Source organism: Puma concolor, chromosome B1, assembly GCF_028749965.1.
Source record: "Puma concolor isolate L17-30 chromosome B1, mPumCon1.1.hap2, whole genome shotgun sequence".
Taxonomy (NCBI): Eukaryota; Metazoa; Chordata; class Mammalia; order Carnivora; family Felidae; genus Puma; species Puma concolor.
In genome coordinates this window covers 75,454,679-75,463,776 of record NC_141670.1, presented here as the reverse complement: position 1 = coordinate 75,463,776, position 9,098 = coordinate 75,454,679, and the positions used below count along the sequence as shown (strand labels likewise).

Genomic DNA, 9,098 nt, shown 5'->3' with positions numbered 1-9,098 from the left:
AATGGGTACAGAGTTTGTTTTGCAAGATGAAAATAGTTCTGGAGATGGATGGTGGTGATGGTTGCATAACAGAGCGAATGGACTTAATGTCACTCAACCGGTATATTTAAAAATGATTAAGGGGCGCCTGGGTGGCTCAGTCGGTTGAGCGTCCAACTTCGGCTCAGGTCATGATCTCGCGGTCAGTGGGTTGGAGCCCCGCGTCGGGCTCTGTGCTGACAGCTCAGAGCCTGGAGCCTGTTTCAGTTTCTGTGTCTCCCTCTTTCTCTTACCCTCCCCTGTTCGTGCTCTCTCTCTGTTTCAAAAATAAATAAATGTTAAAAAATAAATAAAAATGGTTAAGATGGCAAGTTTTAAGTTATGTGTGTTTTATCAGAATGAAAAACATAAAAATAAACAATAATATATCAATAATATATATTGATAAATATCAATAATGTGTATTGATAACTTTATCTCAACATGATTGACATTTCTGGAATCTTAGGCATTTTATTTTATGCATTTAAAAATATTATTCTGTAAGGGAAGGGAAGCAAAAATAATAGAAAATAGGGAGGGAACAAAACATAAAAGACTCTTAAATATAGGCAACAAACGGGGCACCTGGGTGGCTCAGTCAGTTAGGCGTCTGACTTTGGCTCAGGTCATGATCTCTCAGTTCATGAGTTCAAGCCCCATATCGGGCTCTGTGCTAACAGCTGGATCCTGGAGCCTGCTTCAGATTCTGTGTCTCCCCCTCTCTCTGCTCCTCTCATGCTCCTTCTCTGCCTCTCGATAATAAGTAAACGTTAAACAATTAAAAAAAAAAAACTACACAGAACAAACAGAGGGTTGCTGGAGGGGTAGTGGGAGTGGGGATGGGCTCAATGGGTAAGGGACATCAAGGAATCTACTCCTGAAATCATTGTTGCACTATGTGCTAACTAACTTGGATGTAAATTAAAAAATTAATTAACCCGAAAAAAATTATTCCAGAAGAGGTCAACAAGCTTTACAAGAATGCCAAAAGGACCCATGACACAAGAAGATTAAAAACTTAAAAAATTCAGGAGCGTTTTTCAGTTTTGAAATTCCGTAATCCTCTGCAATGGAAAAGGAAGCAAGAGAAAAATTGTTGTTTCATAAAATGGATGACTATAGCTATACATAGGAATAGTTAAACCTTCACTATACATTAATGGTTTTTCTTAATAAAATTTTTAAGCTGGATTCAGAAATATTGAAAAGGTTCTTTAAGTTCCAAGTAAGAGCAATCATATTATATACAGGCTGCCTTTTTCTTCAAAATACTCACCTTGAGAATCTTATCAGGTACTCTATGAATTATTTTAAATATTGATTATAACTCATCAAGTCAGGGGTTTTCCAACATTTACCAAGATGCTATAGCAGACTTTTGTATCATTTTGCATATAGGAGAAAAGATCTCTTTCTACTTTCTTAATATCTTGACTTCAAATGGGGAGAGGAAAGTATCTCAGATCTTTAAGGCACTTTATCTGCTCGGACCCTCCTGGATATAGGAACTGGGTATGTTTGATCCAGCCTCCCATTCCCTGCCCTAATTGGTCCCCCCACAGGAGGGAGGGGCAGTTTAGGCAAAAGGTCAGAAGGAATCTCCTTCTTCAGGGAGAAGCAAAGACCTCTTTCTCCATTCTGTTTCCCTTACCTGATCCCCAAGTTTTGTCTAATTACCTAAGCTGTAAGTAGGTCATTCTCAGTTGTAAAGGGTTTGTATATAAACTGTTAAATAGTATGCCATTTTTATAAACTGCATGTTCTACAGAATGACTTCATAAGCATCATCTCAGTGGTCCTTAACCAATGTGACTTTGTCCTCCAGGGGAGACAGCTTTGGTTTTCGGGACTGGAGGGTAGGGGCATGCTGCTGGCATGTGGTAGATAGGGGGCAGGGCCAGGGATGCTGCAATGCACAAAACAGATCCCCACAACAACTGTCGGGCTCAGAGCGACATAATGTCATGGTTGAGGAATCCTGTTTTACCTGATTTTGTTCAGAAGAAAATAATTCCCGGATGTCTCTTGAGAACCATCTTAGATGAGGGATGGTGGCAAGAGAGGAGAACGTCAAATCATGTTGAGTACTTTGGGCTTTATTTATGAGTCCTTAAAAAAAAAAAAAGATTTTATTTTTAAGTAATCTCTACACCCAACGTGGGATTTGAACTCACAACCCTGAGATCAAGAGTTCAATGGTTTACCAACTGAGCCAGCGAGGTGCCCCTACTTATGAGTACTTTTAATGCTCACATAACCATGTGTTTTAGGTATTTTCTCTATTTGTGCAAGTGAAGCAATAGGCTCCATATACAAGTCTCTCATTTGGGTCATAAAGTGACAGAACTAGTCTGACCCTGAAGCCTCTGTGCTGTCTGTTATGTGGGCTGTAAGTACTGAAAATTCAGCTAGTGTGTAACAGGATGAACCTACTCTTTATTAAGCCCTTCCATGCTGTGGATGGAGACATAGGGGCTCATACAATACTCTTTCTAGCCCAATTCTTTGTTGCTAAAGCACTATACAAAAGCAGTATTAGATTGTTCTGGGGAGTAGAAATGAATTGAGGAGAAACAATGAATCCTCATGAAAATACTAAATAACAGCGCACTATATTATAGCCCAGCAGATTGAATTGAAATGATAGCTCAGTATACTGACAAGTGTTGAATTTGCTTGGCATCAACAGTGAGTGCCATTGGAGTTGAGAAGGGGACCCGGTGTTTGTTGGAGTGGACAGCAAGGCTTCATGGAAACAGTGAGAACTGAGCTTTCAGAGACCATAGGAGGAATGAAAGAATCAAATTTGTTTTCGAGAAGCAAACTATGGAAGCAGTGGGTAGGTCTCCAGGAGGCAAGACCAGCGGCTAGAAGACAACTTTTGAGACCAAAGAGATAGTCAAGGCCGGAGAGGGTGAGAGTCTGAGGCTTGCAAACTGCTGCAGGGATGGAAGGAGGCCCCAATCGAGTAGTGGTGGAGATGATAGTAAAAGAAATAAAAAAATACCAACTGAGATTGATAAAACAATTACTATATGCTAGGCACTGTTCTAAGGATGCGATGGGAATTATTTTATTAATTCATTCAATAAATAGCTGAGTTTCTGCTATATCACAGACACAGATCCAGAGATAGCAGTGAATAAAACCAACAAAAATCCTTGCCCTCATAGAGCTTATATTCTACTTGGGGAGACAGACAATAAAAAAGCTAAATTAAAAAAAATTAGTTAGTTAGATAGTGCTAAGAGCTAAAGGGAAAAAATAATGCAGGAAAAGGGAAAATGCAGTGTTGAGGAGGGGTGTAAAAATCTTAGATAGCAGAGTCCATAAAGACCTCAATAAAAGGTGAGATTTGAATAGACCTAAAGGAATGAGGGACCTAGCCACAAAGATATCTGGGGAAGAATCTTCCATGCAGAGAGAATAGCAGGTGCAAAGTCCCGGAGGCAGGAGCATACGTGATAAGTTCCAGTAGCAGTGGGAAGGTTGGTTTGGCCAGTCTCAGGTGAAGGAGGGGAAGAGAAATTATGAAAGTGGTAAAAGCAATAATAGGGTCCCAGTCTCATGGGACCTTGAAAGCCATGATAAGAACTTTGGTTTTTACTCCGAGTGACTGTCACTGGAACATGCTGAGCAGAAGAGTGACATGATGTAACTTGAATTTTTTCTGATTTTTGAGACTAGATTGCAGAAACAAGGGCAGGATCAGAGAAACCACTAGTGCTGTAATCCAGGAGAGAGACGATGGTGGCTCCGAACACAGCGGTTGCAATGCAGGTGATGAGAAGTGATCACTTTCCGGTTACAGTTGAAGATACACAAAGTCTATAAAATTTGCTAATGGATCAGATATAGTGTGTGCGTGCGTGTGTGTGTGTGTGTGTGTGTGTGTGTGTGTGTACACGATCGAGAGAGAGACACCAAGGGTATTTCTAATGGTTTTGGCTGAGCAGCTGGAAAAAAATGGAATTGGCTTTAACTGACATGGAGAAGACTGTAGGAAGAGCAAGCTATTTTTGCAGGGAAGCAGACATTGGGAGTTCAGTTTGGGACTTGTTAGATTAGGGATGTCAAGTTGGCAGCTGGATAATTTGGGCTGGACTTCAGAGGAGTGGTCTGCATTGGAGATATAAAAATGCAGGAATTTTCAGCATGTAGGTGATGTTTAAAGCCATGAGACTGGGTGAGATCGGCTAAGGAGCGAATAGGTAGAAAAATGAAAGGGTCCCAGGACTAACCCCTGGGCCTGCTGACATTCAGAGGTTGTAGAATTGAAGAAGAAGCTATTACAGGACAGAAAGATGGAGCAGCCAGAAAGGTGGGAGAAAGACCAGGCAAGCGTGCTGTCCTGAAAGCCTAGTGAAGAAAGTGTTCCAAGGAGAAGAGAGTCAAGAATCCGTACAATGCTGCTGATAGATCAAGTTAGATGAGGGTTGGGAAATAATTACTGGATTTATCAATACGGGGTCATGGGTACTATGTCAAGAGCACTTTCTGAGTGGAGATTCAAGCAATAATAGGAGGAGAGAAGTTGATGTCTGTGAGTGTAGACCATTCTCTCTGGGAGTTTTGCTCTAGAGAATGAGGGGAATACAGCAGTGCAAGATGGGGAGCTGGGGTCCCAAGATGGGGAGATGGGGAGATTTTTCTTAAGACAGGAGAGACAAGAGTATGTGTGTAGCTGATGGAAATGACCTTGTGGAGACCGAGAAACTGATGAAGAAAGGGGGGAGAATTTAATAGTGAGAGGGACGGGCTCTAAGACGCTGGAAGCGAGTTGATCTTAGCATAGAGCTAAGTTCAGCTATGGAAGCAGGACAGCACAAGGAGAATACAAGCATAGATAGATGCTTCACATTTAAATTAGTTAAACATTAAATAAAATTTATAACCTGTTTCCTTCTGTTGCACTAGTCACATTTCAGGTGTTTAGCAACCAACCACTTGTGACTAAGGCTATGCCATCCGGACAGAGTAGATTAAATATTTCCATCATGAGCTCCCGAAGTTCCTTTGGCCAGTGCTTGTCTAAGGTAAGGCCGTGGGGGTGAGCAATTGAGGTCCGGTAGGTGGAGGACAGGGTCATTGGAGGAGAAATCAGAGCGTTGGAAAGCTGATCTGTGTGTCCTTTGAGATGGCTAAGACTCAAGATGGGATGATTCTGGGGAAAGTGAAGGTGAGACAGATATCAAAATGATCAAAATGTGGTAACAATGACTGGAGCCTGGTCTAGAGGTAGCAACAAGGAGCAAAAAGAGCTCCATCCCACCTCCAGCCCCATGGAAGAGATCCAACCACCACTGCAGAGGCTGCAGGGGAAGCAGTGTCCCTAGGGGACAGAGCCAAGTTTCAGTTAGGGAGGTGAAAGGAACACTCCGAGGAGATAGAGTGAAAGGAAGATTCTGCCGATGACTGACCCAAGTTCCAGAGGGCCGGAGATGGGGAGGAATGCCAGATGAGGTCAGGAAATAGGGTGGGCATTAGACTCCCAGGGATGAGAGGTCACCTGGGGGTCTCACGGGGAGGGACATCAGTGAGGATAGGGGACATGGTGAGGTCAGCCCTGGCAGATTGGGAGGGACCGAGGGATCTTGACAGGAGCTACACATGTTCTGGGATCCCCCTGGATGGCTGCTGGGAGAGGCGTGATTCTGGCACAGGGGTGGCCTAACACTGGGCCCTCTTCTGGCTGCTGCCTAACGGTAGCCTTATCTGATCTCCACAACACAGGGAAGGGAGTACGGCTATTATTCCAATTGCACAGAAGGCAGGTAGGATGTAAAATCAACAGGACTTGGTGAATGGAGGGCCTTAATTTGCAGGTTGAATCTGGTCTTAATTACCAGTGGGGAAGTTAAGAAGGGAGTCTATTTGGATGTGAAATTGGAGGAGGTGAAGGGTCTGGGAAGCAGATTTTCCCATTCCTGTTTAGCAGGCTTTGAGTGGCAGGTGCAGACAGGGAAGATTGGTAAATGGAAGGGAGTTGAAGATGCTCAGAAATACAGAAGTAGGCTTGGCTCATGTGTCTGGGCAGGAGAGGTTGATTTGGAAGTCAGCAGGCCAGGCAGAGCAGATTTCTCAGTCCTAGGTCTTCCCAGGTAGAGGTCTTACTACCACAGGGAAAGCGGAATTGTTTTCTAGGGGTGAGAAACAAGAAGAGATTAGAAACAGATTTCAATTTAGGAACTTGACAAAATCCCAGCTGCTGCCCTCAAACTATCCGTATAATATCTTTTCCCTTGCCATGTTCTGAAGGATTTTTTCTCAATTTTATTGCTGATGTAAGGCTTATGCTTTTGAAATATTGCTTTAACAGTGACCTCTAGTGTTACAATGAGATCTCTGCTAACCGATGAGGCGGGCTGCAAACAAAAATTCCTTAACCTAAGCATCATTGCATAGATTCATTTTGCCAGAAGGTACCTTAATAAATTATTCAATCCATCCTTCTGCCTTTGGGGAGGACATCGCTTGGACAATTCCAGGTCACTTCCCTTCAAGGCAAATGTAATGGAGTTTGAGAAAGTTCAGAGAATTGCAACTAGAGTAAACAGGGAAAGAGATGTATTTTCTAGTGAGAATACATTTTTTTTTAGATAAAAAAGAAGACACTGCAGACTAGAAAGTGGGTGAGTCTAAAACGCTGAGCTAATAGAACAAACAAATCTCCAAGTGCAAGATCTAAGAGGCACCTCTTTGAAACTATGTCAAGGTTGCTTTAGCATAATATTGGCCACCACTTTGGGGCATTTGCTCTGTGCCAAGTATGCTGACAGTCCCCTTGAGGTAAGAACCTTTATTATCTCCATTTTACAGATAAGGAAATCAATGTAAAGCAATCAACTAATTAACCAGGGCAGCACAACTGGAAGGGGGCAAAATCAGGATGGGAACATAGAATTTTCCACTTCCATGTCTGTGCCCCTAACCTGTAAATGCAACAATCCTTTAATAAGCAAGAATGCTAATTTAGATAAAGGATGGCCATGAATCAGTAAATTGACAAAAGCTCAAAATTTAAGTTTGTTCAAGAAAAGTGTGGATGTGGACATGGCAGTTTGGGAACATAGGGAATCTTTTCGGGAATGGGAGGTTGGTTCCCTTTCCTTTCCCACCCGGAGCTCCTCAGTCCTAGAAAACCTCTGATCTGCCCCCCGAGTGCTGATTCTCATGTCCTTACTGCATACCAAATCTATGCACCTTCGGGGAAGAAACCCCAAGCAGATCGAGCCAGGCATTCAATCTTTGAAAATCCTCACCAGCAGAAAAAGTCTTTATGGCTAATCTAAATCCCTCTCATTGATGCCCATTTTCTTGTATTCTGTCATCAGTGAAGATGGAAAGAGTTGACCATAATCCTGTCTAACCTTTTCTGTAGGTAAGCACTGTTGTTAAGTCACTCTCCAGCCTTCTGGTCTACCTGCCTTCACGATACATAGTCTTCATCCTTTTGACTGTCTCCATAGGTCTTGTCTCTCTCGAGGCTTTAATGCCTCCTATGGGAGCATTTCCAACCTTAAAGAGATGTTTGTGCTTGTGTATTTAATAAATCATAAAATGTCTTCCTCCATAACATTCATACAATGTTTCTCATTTTCAAAGGACTCCCATATACCTTATTTTGCTTGATTCTCACTTGTTTGTCCTTGTTTGACAGAATTGCAAGTGAGGCTCTGGAAAGTGACATGATTTGCCCAACGTCCCCTCAGGGAATAGTGGAAAAAATAACAAGGTTGTCAAGAAAAGACAGCGCATGGTATTTGATGACTCAGGAAGTTAGAGACAACTTTTTAGAAGGCTTGTGAGAGCTGAAAAATAATCCTCTCTGCCTTTTCTGTTCATTTTAGTAGCTATCAGCATCTAGTAATACAAATATCCACCAAACTAAACAGAACAAAAGTACAACCTCCCTTTCTGGTCTTCTTCGGGGCTTTCATTTTATAACTGGAGCCCACACCTCTCCTTCAACTTCTAGGACTTCAGTAGCTGGCAGCTCAGTGCCACCTAATTATTATTATGGTGTTAGTCATCCTATGTGTATCAACTCATGTAATCTTCACGACGAACCTATGAGTTAGGGGCTATTTTTACCTCTTGTTTTACAGATGAGAAAACAAGCACAGAAAAATTAAATAATTTGCTCAAGGTCATACAGCTAGTCCTGGTGAATATAAAGGTAACATTTATGTAAAACTCATCTGCATTCTGGGGCGCCTGGGTGGCTCAGTTGGTTTAAGTGTTCAACTCTTGATTTTGACTCGGGTCATGATCTCGCGGTTCGATTCATGGGGCTCTGGGCTGACAGCGCGAAGCTTGCTTAGGATTCTCTCTTTTCTTTCTGCCTCTCTCTGTCTCTCTCTCTCTCTCTCAAAATAAATAAATAAACATTAACAACAACCAAAAAAAGTCATCTAGGGCGCCTGGGTGGCTCAGTCAGTTAAGAGTCCAGTCATGATCTTGAGGTCCGTTGGTTCAAGCCTCGCATCAGGCTGCAACTCAGAGCCTGGAGCCTGCTTCAGATTCTGTGTCTCCCTCTCTCTCTGCCCCTCCCTGGCTTGTGTTCTCTCTCTCTCTCTCTCTCTCTCTCTCTCTCTCTCTCAAAAATAAACCTAAAAAAATTTTTTTAAGTCATCTAAATTCTGCAATTCAGCAGTGAGTATTCATTACAGACTATGACCCATAATAATACTGTAGGTAGGCAGGACAAATATGCTTCCTTTGATGCATGAAGAATTTAGATCTCAGAGAGTTAAATTGTTCAGTATTGGTGGCACCGTGAGGCAGGGCTCATATCCTTGGGCATCCATCAGTGTGGCCATATTGGTTGTTAAAATGATAAATTTTTCTATACAAGTTGGCAATGGCTACTGCCCGAGCTCCCTGAGAATCCCCATCACCCCTGCTGCCCACGCCCCTCTCCTGCAAGCCCTCCAGAACTCCCTGTAGCCTGGCAACTCCAGGGAGCCCCTGCACCAGAGGTAGCTTTGCTCAGCCTCAGCAGGCTGCCTTTGGGAACAAGCAGAGGCTGGGCAAGGGGCCAGAGAGGACAACCCAGGACAGGGGGCTTTAAGGTA

At 42.9% G+C, this 9,098-nt stretch overlaps 1 long non-coding RNA gene across 1 annotated transcript; it reads right to left on the bottom strand.

The window, feature by feature from the left end:
* Positions 1-3,078: 3,078 nt before the first annotated feature.
* LOC147581701 (uncharacterized) lies at positions 3,079-8,715 on the bottom strand. Its single transcript, XR_015250172.1, has 2 exons — positions 6,448-8,715; positions 3,079-6,161 (listed from the first exon to the last, which is right to left on the bottom strand). It is a non-coding gene; the product is annotated as an uncharacterized LOC147581701 (long non-coding RNA).
* Between the last annotated feature and the right edge of the window lie 383 nt (positions 8,716-9,098).